At 38.1% G+C, this 14,453-nt stretch overlaps 1 long non-coding RNA gene across 1 annotated transcript; it reads right to left on the bottom strand.

The window, feature by feature from the left end:
• Positions 1-4,012: 4,012 nt before the first annotated feature.
• LOC129529290 (uncharacterized) lies at positions 4,013-7,224 on the bottom strand. Its single transcript, XR_008674769.1, has 3 exons — positions 7,044-7,224; positions 6,453-6,501; positions 4,013-5,909 (listed from the first exon to the last, which is right to left on the bottom strand). It is a non-coding gene; the product is annotated as an uncharacterized lncRNA (long non-coding RNA).
• Between the last annotated feature and the right edge of the window lie 7,229 nt (positions 7,225-14,453).

Raw genomic sequence — 14,453 nt, 5'->3', positions numbered from 1 at the left:
ACAGAAAGCATTGCAGAGGCTGACACCACTACTTCAGATAAACAGTTGGAAACTCTAAGACAGAGTAGAAAGTACTCTAGGAAGAAAAAAAAAAGGGTATTAGCCAAGAATACAAGGCCACAGAGAGACTGTGAGTCTCTTCCTAAATGTTATAAGACAGACCAATTGAGAAAGGAAAGTGGGCCCTCCTCATTATAGGACAGGGGTGCTCAGCACTTTGCAAAAATAGGACCTCAAACATAAGGCTTATGATATAATTCAAGGGCAAATTTAAAAATTCCTATGCTGCCTTCTATGCCATTGCTGATGATAGAGGATTTCATACTTGCCATAATTTAGACAAGCGGTCAGCAAATTTTTTCTATATATAAAGAGCCAGAGAGTAAATATTTTAGATTTTGTGAGCCATATTGTCTCTGCCACCATAGACAGTTTGTAAATGAATGGACTTAGCTGAGTTCTGATAACATTTTAGTTACAAAAACTGGAGAGTGGGCCAGATTTTGGCAGTGGGCTATGCTTTGCAGACTCCTGATTTAGGTGCTACAACATAAATGTTACTAGTCATATGTTGACTTAGATCAATATTAGTTAGACTGATGTGGTCAGCATAATTCCGTGCTCGATTTTAGATCCAGTGGAAGTAAGTGCCAGGATTGGGGGCTACCACACCCTCTTTCTTCTCTGGCCTCATCTCCTACTGCCTAACCTCTTGGTTGCTCCATTCATTCACACTGGTCGTACTGTTTTTCAAAGATCCAGGCAAGGTATGATTTCTTTATTAGATCTTGGTGCTACTTCTGTCCAAAACAGTCTCCTCTGAGAGATCCTCCCTTAAATATTTGTTTAAATGTCCTTATATTTGTAAGGGATGCATCAGAAAACAGATTTCATCCCAGACGTTCAAATGGATATAATTTAATCCGTAAGATTAGAGAAAGATGTAAAAAAATGGCACAAGAGCAGGAAGCAAGGCTTAGAGGTAGAGTCACAGTACTCTGTGATAAGAGACCAAGGGGAGAGTCACAGTAGTTGAGTGCAGATTAAGAGCAGAATAGACAGTGGTGAAGGGGTAGAAAGGTGTGAGATATCTTTCTTCACACATCATAGGTCATGGCTGACACTCATGTAACAAAAGACAGAGATTAACAAGAGAAAAGGATAGCAATTTATTTAATCAATTTTTTACATGACACAGGAGCCTTCAGAAATGAAGACCGAATGACCCAGGGGGAACTGTCTATTTTGATGCTTAGGCTCATGAAGAATGGGTATCCACGTAGAAAGTTGACTGGACAAAAGTGTATAATCCATTGGTAACAGACTGAAGGGGGAAACACAATAATGCCTTTCTATTCAAATATTTATTAGCCTCTTTGTGTAGTGTTTCTTCTTCCTAGGTATGGGCAGGACCTTCCTAGAATACGTGTCTTCAAGGGAGAAGGGAAAAAAGTTAGAGTGAGCCTTCTAGGTTTTATGGCTTGCTTTGGAGAAGAATTTTTGTTTCCATGACGTGCCTTGGGGAAGAATTTTACTTTCTATGATCCACCTTGGAGAGGAAGTCTGAGTTCCATGACTGACTTCAGCAAAGAAAGAGAAGAAGGAAACAGGAGGATAAGAAGTCAGAAAGACCTTGCTTCTGAGGTCCTTCCAATCTCCTGTAGTTCAAAGTACTCAGCACACCAGGTACCAAACTTTAGGGTATTGTGTTCAGAGCCCTAACACTGACCTCGATTTGGGAAAAAGTAGTGTAGATGAACACATGGAATCAGGTAGAAAGAAGATGTATTGTTATCTTACATCAATGCCCATCAGAGAACACCCACTGAAGAGCAGACACTAAACAACAAAGTGGATGGGATGTCTTTTATCCAGCAAATGCCAGCTAGTATCTCTCCTTAGCTGCTCATAGTGGAGGCACTCATAGTGGATGTAGCCAAGGTGGCTGCTGGCAAGCCAACAGCATAGGCTCCCTCTCACCCAGGTTTCTATTGTGGCTGCAGAATATCCATCCTGTCATCATCAGAAACTATGACCTCAACAGGACACTGTTCTATGGGGAGGCCAACCAGCCACTTGGTTGCAAGTTGAGCATTTAGGATCATTCCAAAAAGGGGAGCAGTTGGTTTTGAGTAAGGCTCATGTAAAATTTGCTTTTCTTGCTAACAATGGCTAGGACCACACTACTACTTAAGGATAGTATTGTTCACAGATATATTGACATGGGACCCTGTATTATACACTCACAGGCAAAGAAACCTGTTTTATGGTGAAAGAGGTGTGTTAATGGACACAAGACGATTGCATACTAAACCCCATATCACCCAAAAAGGTGAGGCCTGAGAAAATTTAAAGTGAAGCTAAGCATAAACTTGGAAATAATATGCATGGGATTGTAGTGTTGTCCTTTGAGATGCAGAATGTGTGTTGACCCGACGGTCATTTAACCATTAAGATAGACTGTATGAGTCCAAGAAACAAAGAGTAAAAAGTGGAGTGACCTTATTTTCATGACTCTGAGAAGCCCAGTGCTTAAGCTTCCATGAGCCAGCCAGGGACTAGTCCGGAAAATAGGTATTTCTTGGGAATGTGGAAGGTTTGAGCAATCTCATCTATTGGGTTAACCCTCCTTTGCACAGTTATTTAGAAATTTAGAGGTAAATACCAGGTGAACATCAAAAAAAAAAAAAAAAAAAAGAAAGAAAATGGAGACGTGTTTGCTTTTATGTGAAAAAACTAAGGAAATGTAAAGGGTTCAGCACAGTACTCCTTGTGTAGGTAATAATTCTTATAAATGACAAAGCCAGAAGGCATTAAGTTTTAACCATACATATATGCAGTTGTGTGTTTCTCTAATATACATACTCTACATTATTTTCTCTTGCATATCGTTGATGGAAATTAACATCTTCTTTAAAACGCTCTTCTTTCTTACCATAATTAAATTTAAAAGAGAAAAAACATTTCCCATGCCAAATTATTTTAATATGTTTACCACACTAGCAATTTTCTAGATGTTTTCTCATTGCTTTCTTCATTCTGCTTCCATTTATGCACAATATATTATTTTTATGGAAGGCCAAAACCATACTTCAGCACTTTAGCATGTGTCAAAACTTTTCCGAATATTTTTAAACAAGTAATCAATGTGTGCTATTTAATTAATCTTCATTAAATACTGGTGTTCTATGCTTTTTAAGCAAAATTGCTTAGATATTTGATATTATCAACACTAAGTTATAAAAACCTTTTTAGAAAATAAGTATGTTGTTCGAAAGTGTGTCAATAGAAAAAAATTTCATTCGAAGTCTTTCTTTTGGCTAAATGCAACCTATAATCTAAGACTCTGCCACACTACTTGTCAGAATGTCAAACATTTGCAACTGAAAAGACACTAGTTATGTAGAAAAATAAAAGTAATGAAAATGTAGCTATGTAAATCATACTGTCAGAAAAAGTCTTTTGTTGTTTTTTTACTAGCATATCATTTCTTTTGCCAGAAAATTTTATTTAGCATTAGATAATAAAATATTCATTTGCCACAAAGGAAAGCAGTGCTTTTGATCTCTTCACAGTGAAAAGTTTCTATTCTGTAATGGAGTAAAGCTCTAACTAGATTCCACAAAGTTATTATGAAAGTTTGTTCATGTCCATTTTAAATTAAAAAAAGAAATAGAGAACAGCTATTGTGGCTTGATGACATATTTTTAAATTTTTTTTTATAATTAGCAATTATTATTTTACAGTCTTTTTCTTGTTTTATAACATTTATTCAGCATTCTCTAAGAATAAAAAGACTAAAAGAAATGGGCCTTCATCATTTTAATATTTATATTCAAATGTGAAAAAATAAGGCTGAAACTTTTGATGATAACACACAATATTTTAATTCTGCTGCTATGCATTATAGTACAGGTCAAAATAGATTTCTAGAGCCAAATATTTATTGCAGAAAATAGTTTCGTCCTAATTCCAAGACAGAAGTTCTAATGATATACAGACTCATCTAATTGCTATAAAATGCTAAAACTTACACACATTGAAAAAAACAGGTAGGTTTCTTAAGAGAACAGGATTGCTGGTATGTTGAATAGTTTTGTGTTTTTTTGTTCTTTTATTTTTATTACTTTTGAAATTAATTGTTTCTTTCTCCCAGGTATTCACCTGGTATCTAAGCTAGTGAGTGTAATAAGAATAAATACAAGCTTGAGGCAAAAAACGAATTCTGGGAAACTATAAATGCTGGCATGCCTTTACTTCTTATGAAAGCCAACCACCTGAATGATAAACTAAACCACCTCAAAGCAAGAAGAGAAGTATTTATTGGAATTTCAGATGTAAAATGTTATCACAGAAACAGCAAATGCAATCCGCGTTTAGTTCAATGTACCATATCTTAATTCCAAAAGGTTTCCTTCATGGAAAGAAAAAAATAAGCACTTCAGATATGTTACAGAAATTAAATCTCCAGTAACCAGTGACTTCATAATGCCAAAGTTTGTGAAGAGTGAAATTATTTTCTTCTATTAGTGTATGTTTTAATAAATAAATGATTTTTCTTTTCATTTGGCAAGGCAGGTGAAAGAAGCATAAAATGCAACTTAGGAAAATAGAGCCAAATCAAATTTACATAAATGAACAAAAAAGCCTCCACTGTTGACCAATATTTGTGAAATAGTTTAGTATAGTGTCATTCTGTTCTTGTTTCATGACTCTCTTGGAAGAAGAAAATTATCTCACTTTATTTCCCGGAAGAAAATATTCATTTTTATTTCAGGACATTGGATTGTTACAAAATGTAGGCAAGCAAACAAGTATTTTCTGGTATTATTGAGTTGGCTTTGGGGTCATGAAAACGACTGATGCAAATTAATATCACTATAAATCATTATAAAAAGCAACTTGACCATGTCACTGTGCATAGCAGTGTTGCAGCAAAATAAATATAGCTTTGCTTAACTCTTACAGATTTTTTTGTATCTTTTGACAAATAACTACAGCAGGAAACAAGGAAGGAATTCTTTTCTTTTCTTTTTCTTTTTTTTTTTTTTTTGAGACAGAGTCTCACTCTGTCGCCCAGTCTATAGTGCAGTGGCGCCATCTCGACTCTCTGCAAGCTCCGCCTCCGGTGTTCACGCCATTCTCCTGCCTCTGCCTCTGGAGTAGCTGGGACTACAGGCTCCTGCCACCACGCCTTGGCTAATTTTTTGGAGTTTTAGTAGAGACAGGGTTTCACCCTGTTAGCCAGGATGGTCTCGATCTCCTGTCTGGATCGCCTGACCTCATGATCCGCCCGCCTCAGCCTCTGAAAGTGCTGGGATTACAGGCGTGAGCCACCGTGCCTGGCCAGGAAGGAATTCTAAAATAACATTTACTCTTTCTTATTTTACAACATCATGAGAGATGACAACGTGCTAGCAGCCCTCGCTCGCTCTCGGCACCTCCTTGGCCTCCATGTCCGCTCTGGCCAAGCTCCAGGAGCCCTTCAGCGCCCCCCTGCGCTGTGAGGGCCCTTCCCTGGGGCTGGCTGAGGCCTGAGCCGGCTCCCTCTGCTCTCGGGGAAGTGTGAAGAGAGAGGCGCGGGCAGGAGCCGAGGCTGCCGGCAGCGCTGGCTGGCCAGCGTGGGGTCCGGGTGGGCGTGATCTCGGCACCTGCTGGGCTTGATCGGAGGCTGGGTCCCGTGCGTGGACCGCCCTTCCCTCTTCGCGGGGTCTTTGGCCACAATGGCGGCTCTCCGTCTCTTTCTCGCTTCCCCTCTTTTCCTCTTGATTGTCTGGGAGGAGCTTTCTCTAGGCTGCCAGAGTGCCCGGGCTAGGTGCGGCAGCAAAGTCCGGCAGCCAGTGCCAGTGAGAGGTGAAGCCCGCTGGGCTTCTGGGCCGGGTAGGGACTTGGAGAACTTTTCCATCTAGCTAAAAGATTGTAAATGCACCAATCAGCACTCTGTGTCTAGCTGAAGGTTTGTAAACACACCAATCAGCACTCTGTCAAAACGGACCAATCAGCTCTCTGTAAAATGGACCAATCAGCTCTCTGAAAAATGGACCACTCAGCAGGATGTGGGTGGGGCCAGATAAGGGAATAAAAGCAGGCCACCTGAGCCAGCAGCCGTAACCTTCTCAGGTGCCTTTCTATTCTGTGGTGGCTTTGTTCTTTTGCTCTTTGCAATCAATCTTAATGTTGCTGGCTCTTTGGGTCTGTGCCGCCTTTATGAGCTGTAACCCTCACAGTGAAGGTCTGCAGCTTCACTCCTGAAGCCAGCGAGACCATGAACCCACGGGGAGGGTCGAACAACTCTGGATGGGAGGGATGAACAACTCTGGACACCACCTTTGTGAACTGTAACGCTCAGCTGGAAGGTCTGCAGTTTCAGTCCTGAGGCCAGCTAGACCAGGAACCCACCAGAAGGAACGAACAACTCCAGATGTGCCGCCTTTAAGAGCTGTAACACTCACCGTTAAGGCCTGCAGCTTCACTCCTGAAGTCAGCCAGACCATGAACCCACTGGAAAGAAGAAACCCCGGACACATGTGAAAATATGAAGGAACAGACTCCAGACACACCATCTTTAAGTAATAACTGGGACCAGTTCTCACTGTCTTTATATGAACCAAGGTCAAGGGTTCATGAGGTTTAATAGCACATGACATTCTCTCCTAGGGAATAAAACTGTGAAAAGGTATCCTGAGTGGAAAATCCACTTTACGATTACTTTCAAGGTAGTTTTGATAGTATATTATCCTTTTCCCATCAATCAGGGATAATATAGATGTTTATATTGATTTTACTTACACTGAATTACTGTCAGAAATTCTACTTCATAAAAGAATGTCATAATTCATTTTGTTTTGCTTTTGAAAGCTCACATGTACATTCCAAAGCATATCTATTATCCAAGGCAGCCACTGAAAGACTTGGGGAATCAAGTAATAAAATGGAAATAATATTTAAATTATTTGTTAATTGAGCATTAGGTTTCTCTCAGACTTTCTCATAATGGTATATGAATTAACTCAAATTAAATATTTCAAACTTGTAGTAGTTACCAGTAGTCTAAAAACCAGTCTTCTGATCGTCTTCATCAGCATAAGAAAATTGAAAGAGACAAAAAAAGTATATTAGATAGATAGATAGATAGATAGACTTAGAGCTAGAATGAGTCAACTAACAATTGTATTTTGCTGCATTAGCAAAATATACTGCCCAGGATGCTACTACTCCATGAGGGTAATTAGTTGTCTACTTTATATTTTGACTAGGAAGAGTTTCCAAAATTTTTGCTTGCTATTTCCAAATATCTATTTTAGACAGTTCTCCAGAGAAACAGAATCAATAACTATATAAAAATATATAGAAAGATAATTATTATGAGGGATTGGGTCATGTGATTTTGGAGGCTGAGAAATCCTGTCAACTGCTGTTTGCAAGCCAGAGGCCCAGGAAGGCAAGTAGTGTAGTGCCAGTCCAAACCTCAAGGTCTGAGAACCAGGGGAATCAATGGCAGAAATTCCATTTTGAGTCCAAAGTCCAGAGAACCAAACATCTGATGTCTAAAGACAGAAAGATATGATGTCCCAACTCAAGCAGAGACAGCCAGTTCTCCCTTCCTCTGCCTTTTTGTTCTGTTTGGGTCCTCAATGCATTGCATGAGCTCCACCCACATTGGTGAGGGCAATCTTTACTCAGTCTATCAAAATGACACCTTCACAGACACATCCAGAAATAATGTTTTACCCGCTATTTGGTCATTCCTTAGCCCAGCCAAGCTGACCTTAGAAAAATTAACCACTACATTTTCTATGCATGTGCACACTTAAAAGTCTCCAAGTCCTGGAGGAATGAGTTGTCTTTTCTGTAATCACGTCAGATTAATTCAATAGGGAATCTCTCTTTTACTACTAATATGTTTAGTTTGAAGCCCTGGTTAACCTCCACACAATTTTAGGAGTAGAATTAACAAATAATACAGTGAGGATGCAGAAATGGCCAGAGGGAAGTTGTTTGATGGAGTTCTAGATCCACCTTTTCCACAACCACCCCAATTATGGGCTTAGTACTTAAAGAAGATTGCAAATAGGGGAAAAACATTTTCCTCTATTCTTCCCAAAGGCTTTTGAGTATGAGAATTAGTGGATTTCAATAGCACGTTCATAGCCATACATCTCTTCCACCAACCCACACTTCCTCCACCACCACTTCTCATATGGGATTCCTTTCACTGACCTATACCTAGATTCTTTCTGGCTATGTGGCTCTCAGGAATCTTCAGGAATTTTAACAGTTTATGTATCAGGACATTGTGCTGGGCTGCTCTTGGCGATCTTTCAAGTTAGACAAACTCCAAAGAAAATTTTATAAATCTTATTTTTCAATGATTTCAGACTCCTCGTTTTGAAGTGGTAACTTTACAATAATATTTATGTTATTATAATATATATCACACGTAATACATAATAACATTTAACAAAATAATTGTTGCCATTTATTGAATCTATATGTATAGGAATAGGTGTGGTGTGTGTATAAATATGTAAGTCTATATTAATATACACCAGCTACTATTAAACATAGTATAGGCATTCTTTTATTAATACTCAGAGCGGCCAGGCGTGGTGGCTCATGCCTGTAATCCTAGCACTTTGGGAGGCTGAGGCAGGTGGATCATGAGGTCAGGAGATCGAGACCATCCTGGCTAACACAGTGAAATTCCAACTCTACTAAATATACAAAAAATTAGCCAGGCGTGGTGGCGGATGCCTGTAGTCCCAGCTACTTGGGAGGCTGAGGCAGGAGAATGGTGTGAACCCGGGAGGCGGAGCTTGCAGTGAGCCAAGATCGTGCCACTGCACTCCAGCCTGGGCGACAGAGTGAGACTCCATCTCAAAAAAAAAAAAAAATACTCAGAGCAACTTTGTAAAGAAACTATTGTCCAGAGGCAGTAAGTCAATCATGAGAAATGAAAGTTTACAGCTGTGGTAGAGATGTACGTGGCCCAGTCCTTCTGAAGAACTTCTTTCTCCAGCTACTGGGAGTGCTGCCAGCATAAAACTCTCAGCTGTCAGCTTTCTCCAGAAATTGTCCTCAGCTGAAGAGTGCTATCTTGTTGAGGAGCACTCCCTTTCTTAGGGCAGGACCTCATACGGTGAGTGGGATGATACAGTGATATCATGGCTCAGAAACTCTTGTTCCAAATGGAACAACTCCTAAGTGTCATTCCAGCTTCCAAGGTCCCTGTGGGGTTTGCTGAGGCTTTTGTTCTTCCCCTGGCCAATCTTGATCTTTTTTTTACCCCCTAAGGTGTAGATCCAGAAAGTATTCCCCAATTAACTTCCAGCAAGCTCATCTGTGACTTCAGAGTCAGCTTCTTGTAAAACCCAACCTTCAACGGTGACCATCTAATCTATTGTCAAATCCGAGATTTTTTTTTGTAAGTGAAAGAGTGTGCTAATTGGATGGAATGCAGGTGCAATAAGCACAGACTACAATAGTCCCAGGTGAATTGAGATTTTGTGGTCACTCCAGGTTTCAGGTAATAGAAAGATGGGTTCAATACCACCTTACTAGTTGTGGAATGTTGGGCTGATTATTAACCTTGCTAAGTCTCACTCTTCTCATTTGTAAATGCAAGATAATAATACCTGCTCTACTGGAGAACTGGAATATTGGGAAGATAATATGTATAAAACATTGATATATTGCCCAGGACTTACATGGGAGATGTTATCATTATACTCAATTTATAGATGATACGAAGCTCAGGGAGATTAAGTAAGCCCAAAGTTCACACATCTCATTACATGGATCAGTCAAAATTCAAACTCAGTTTTCTAATTCTAAAAACAATCTTGATAATCTATCAATTTGTTACACTATTTTTCTGGTCATTTTAAGAATTTATTATTTGAAACTTAAAATACTACTCCTTAACTATCTGATGTGTTGAGTACTCTTTTGATTATAATTGACAAAAACACACACATTCAAACAAGCTTAATCAACAAAGAAATGTATTCACTCATGTAGTAGAAAACCTCAGGGGGTGCTTTCTGTACAAGCCTGGCTGCTGTCATGCCCTGCAATGGTAACGTAAGAATTTTGCCTCTCTCATTCCATATTTGTTCTATTATTTTCTGTGTTGACTTTGTTTTCAGTCTGACACATTTGGAAAGATGGCTGTTAGCAGCTCCAGGCCAATATAGCATGCAATTCTAGATCTGAGAAAAGCAAAATTCTTTCTTTTCCACCATTCATACTAATCCCTTAAAAGAGTTTTTGGGTCCTATCTGGGACGTGTACCTTTCTGAGGTACACTTTGACCTCTCTTCTTAAACCTCCAAATTTTTCTGCCCTTCCTCTCTCAGCTAATATTCTTGTTTTTCATTTTACAGGGAAAATGAAAGCAGCCAAAAGAGAATTTCCTGATGCTGCCACCATCAAATCCATCAGCATGCCTGCATCTGAAATCACATTCTTTGCTTTCCTTCCTTTAAGAGTGGCTGGTCTGTCAGTAATTCTAGCAAAGACCACACCACATCCTATCCTCTTACCAGAGAACATTTTCCTGAAAATGACCATTTCTGCATTCCCCCTTATGTTTTCCCATATAGTGAATCATTCCGGTTATCATTTGTTTCAAACGAAGAATTATAATTCAAGTATTTCTTTTAGTGCAATGAGATAAAGATTACATTTAACATTAAGATTGGTTCAGAACATAAAAGTTCTTTTTGCACCGTGTTGGAAACTATTGAAGTACTATCTTCACAGTGTAACCCTCCGTACATGCACTTCATTGCTCCTCAATTTTTCTGCCTTTCTCCAACACAATACCTGATACTGCCCTACTTTCTATTATCTTGTATCCTTATTTTTTCCTAATTGAGAGAGAACAGTGATGATAATTAAACAATCGAGTGAAAACCAATTCCTGCGATAGTGCTAGATGCTTAATAGGTAACATCTTCTGCTCGAGTTACTGAGACTTCACCTACTTTGAAGCTACTGATCTCAAGCTTAAGGAATAATTATGGAGGAGATAATTTTAGGTAAATTTGAATTTATAAGGAAATGTTGTCCAGGAAAATTATAGGGTCCATTTTTTACCAGGCTTGAGACATATTTGGTACAGAAAATATTAGGGAGTGGTTAGTCAGAATGGCTGCTTTGGAAAATGAATTTAACTGTAAGAAGTCTGTTGAGTACATATAACAGTGGAATAAAATGGTGGTGGAGGTGAAAGATCAGTTCATATGATACATTTTGACTTCAAATTTCTAGTCTCTGTGGATTAAGAAGGTACCAGTGAAGAAAGGTTTGATTTTTGAAGAGAAGCAGCCAATGTCCCATGACACCATTAATAAAATAGATAACACTTTAGAGTGTGCAAAGTTCATTTATTTTGATTATCTAATTCAAAAGTGACACAACCTTATGAGGTAGCAATTGCTATACTTTAATAAGGAATGGAAACTAAGAGAAATTAAGTAAGATTTACCTTGGATTTCCAAGGTAATCCAATAAGTGAGTCAAACCCAGGCTATAGGTAAAGAAATTGGCCACTCAGTTCTACAATACGTATGTTCACCATTGTAGAGTGCGGCTGTCTTTTGAAAAATGGCCCTTAGTGAAACATGTTGTCCAGTATTCACTTTTTTGTATAGTTTTTAACCAAAATAAATGAGGGCTTGCCCTGTGTAAATGATAGAATGTGGCGTGTTTCTTTTTCTCTAGGAATGTGTAGTCTGTAGGAAGCCAACTTTTTGAACATGAAGTTCAAGCACTCTGAGGACTCTTAAGTTTGAGGAAGCCCAAGATAGCCATATGGAGAGTCCACAAAAAGAAAAAGAGCTATAGTGTCTGCTCTTTTAGCAATCCCACCTGAGGTGTCAGACATGTGAATGAAGATACTTTCTTGGTTGTCCAGTCTAGTTGAACTTTCAGATGACTCTAGATTTTGCTACTATCTGACCGACACTCCAGGAGATATCTCAAGTGAGAAATAACCAGTTGAGCTCAGTCAACACACATTACCATAAATAATTATTTTGGTTTCCAAGTTTGGGGGTGACTTTTTGTGTAGCATTAGATAAACAAAACCCTGCTTATCTCCAAAGTTGGGGAAGGGGAGAAATAAAATAATCACATAAGGTAAATAAGGGGCATTGTTTTGCAAACTTTGAAAAATACTATATACAATGCATGATGTAGTGAAATACGTAGAGACTCAGAAGTCATAAGCCCTGAGTTTGAAACCTCCTCTTGATATTTTCTCACTCTGTGACTCTTGGATAAATCACACTCAATTTCTCCTAGTCTAAATGTGATTATCAATAAAATTATGATAATAAAGCCTTGCTCTGTTTAGGTCTTAGGTGAGAAAATGTGGTTTGTAAATGATTTTGTGAATTTTATAAAATTATACAGATATATTTCATGTTGCTATTATTATAATTAAAAATACAGAGTCAGGATAATTTCATCCTGTGCACAGAGGCAGATTATGTTTGAATTAATCAAATATAATTTGAGCACAGGAGTCATTCACCGCTTCATTCAACACGCTATTTAGCACTGAGTATACATCAGAAACTGTGCTCAAATCTTGGTATCTGACACTGAAAAAAACAGATAAAAAAACTGTCTACATGGAGCTTACACTCTAACACTTACCAAATAAATGATGTCCATTTAGTCGGCTTCTATTAACATTATAGGAATCAAATTATGCTCTGATTATTCTCAGTCATCATAGTGCTGGTGGTGGCAAAGTGACAAATTTTGTGGAGATAGTGGCAGAGAATTTTTACTTTGAAACAGTAATAGAATAATTAATTATTAATTCTTGTGAGAATGACTGAAAATTCTATCACACTGTTTGGCGAAGGGAGAAGGGGAAATTCAGCATCATATTGTTCTTGGAGAATAACAATTTCCTAGGTTTCTCTAGTTTAAAAATAGTGAAATATGAAATTTGATGTTTCTTGCGGAAATGTAGTAAAACAGACACTCATCTGAAAAGGTTACTTCCCTCCTAGTGTAAGCACTTGAGGACTCAAACATGGACCAGTTTTCCATGAAAATAATTTGCTTTAAATTATTCGAAGTGTCTGAAAGGGAAAACTATATTATTACATAGGCCTATCACGTAGAAAAATACAAAATCCACAAAGTGGACATCTGAGTACTGCCTTTCTAGGTTTACAGCTTGAAATGTCAGAAATAATAGCACTTGAAAAGATATGAATTTAGAATGGTGTGATGTAGCCAAAGTGAAAAGTATCACTTACATGCTTACCAACAACCTGCAGGTTTGAGATAAAAAGGAATCCTGTTTCAATTCCATGAAAGACGGTGTGCCTACTATACATCATGTCAATGAATTTCTAAAAACTTATATGCTTAGAAGTTATTGAATGATTGCTAACCCTCAGAAAGAAGATGACCACAGGAGTCAGATAATTCTAAAACATAAGGGAGTTGAGGGAAAAGACATTTGTTGAATGAAATGGGTAAGTTCGGAAATGGATCCAATTGTTTACAGCTATGTTGTGTTATTTAGGAAGGAACCACTACCTTCTGAATATTGAAAAGCATTTCTGAAAAGGTCACGTTTAAGACTGAATCTTGATCTTAGCAAGTGCTCATGAAAATATTTTTATTTCTAGTGATATTACATTTGACCATAATATGAAGAAGAAGAGTGATAGCAATGCAAATGATGATGTGAGGGCATATGCAAATTATCTCCTCCATATAAACAATTAAAAATGTGCAAAAATAATCAGAATCAGCTCTTTTAAAACTCTGGAAATTAGCCAAATGCTTTGAGGGATCTAAAAATAATTTATTTAATAAACAAAAAAGCAAAAGAGAAAGAAAGGTTAAATTATGGTAAGAACTGTAAGCTTTGTGTTATTTTAGGCTGCTTATTCTCATCACCCTCTCTCAAGTTATACAGTTACCTTGAAAATAAATATCCCTCAATCACTGACTACAAGCAATCTGGCAGCCTTCAGCTTAGTTCCCTGAGAATTATTGTTTGACCTGGAACGTGGCTTACTGCAAGATACCACTTATAAAACTGTCTTTATTTGACCTCATTTGTAACTGGCCCATGAAAGTCTTTTTAACTAGCATACTTATCGAAAACATTGAAAGGCAACTTTTTAAAATCATGGTAGACTAAAGTGGTAGATAACAGTTAGGGCAAATAATATGGTAGCTGGAAAACTTAAAAAGCTAGGAAATATAAATAGGAGTTTTGAAGACTTCTAACATATTACTGGCACTATAAAAGGTCACACACGTATGATTGTGCACATTCTAAGCACAACGCTTATTCTCAAGGAAAATATGAGAAGGCCCTAAGCTTTCACCTCCAGATGACAATGAAGCTATGGGAAAGCAGAATGTGAAGACTAAGGCAGAGTTGTCAACCAACCGGCTGGGTGTTAAAA

The sequence above is a fragment of the Gorilla gorilla genome, chromosome 22 (assembly GCF_029281585.2).
Source record: "Gorilla gorilla gorilla isolate KB3781 chromosome 22, NHGRI_mGorGor1-v2.1_pri, whole genome shotgun sequence".
Lineage (NCBI taxonomy): Eukaryota > Metazoa > Chordata > Mammalia > Primates > Hominidae > Gorilla > Gorilla gorilla.
Note: the sequence above shows the minus strand (reverse complement) of the source record. Positions and strands in the feature narration are given on the sequence as shown.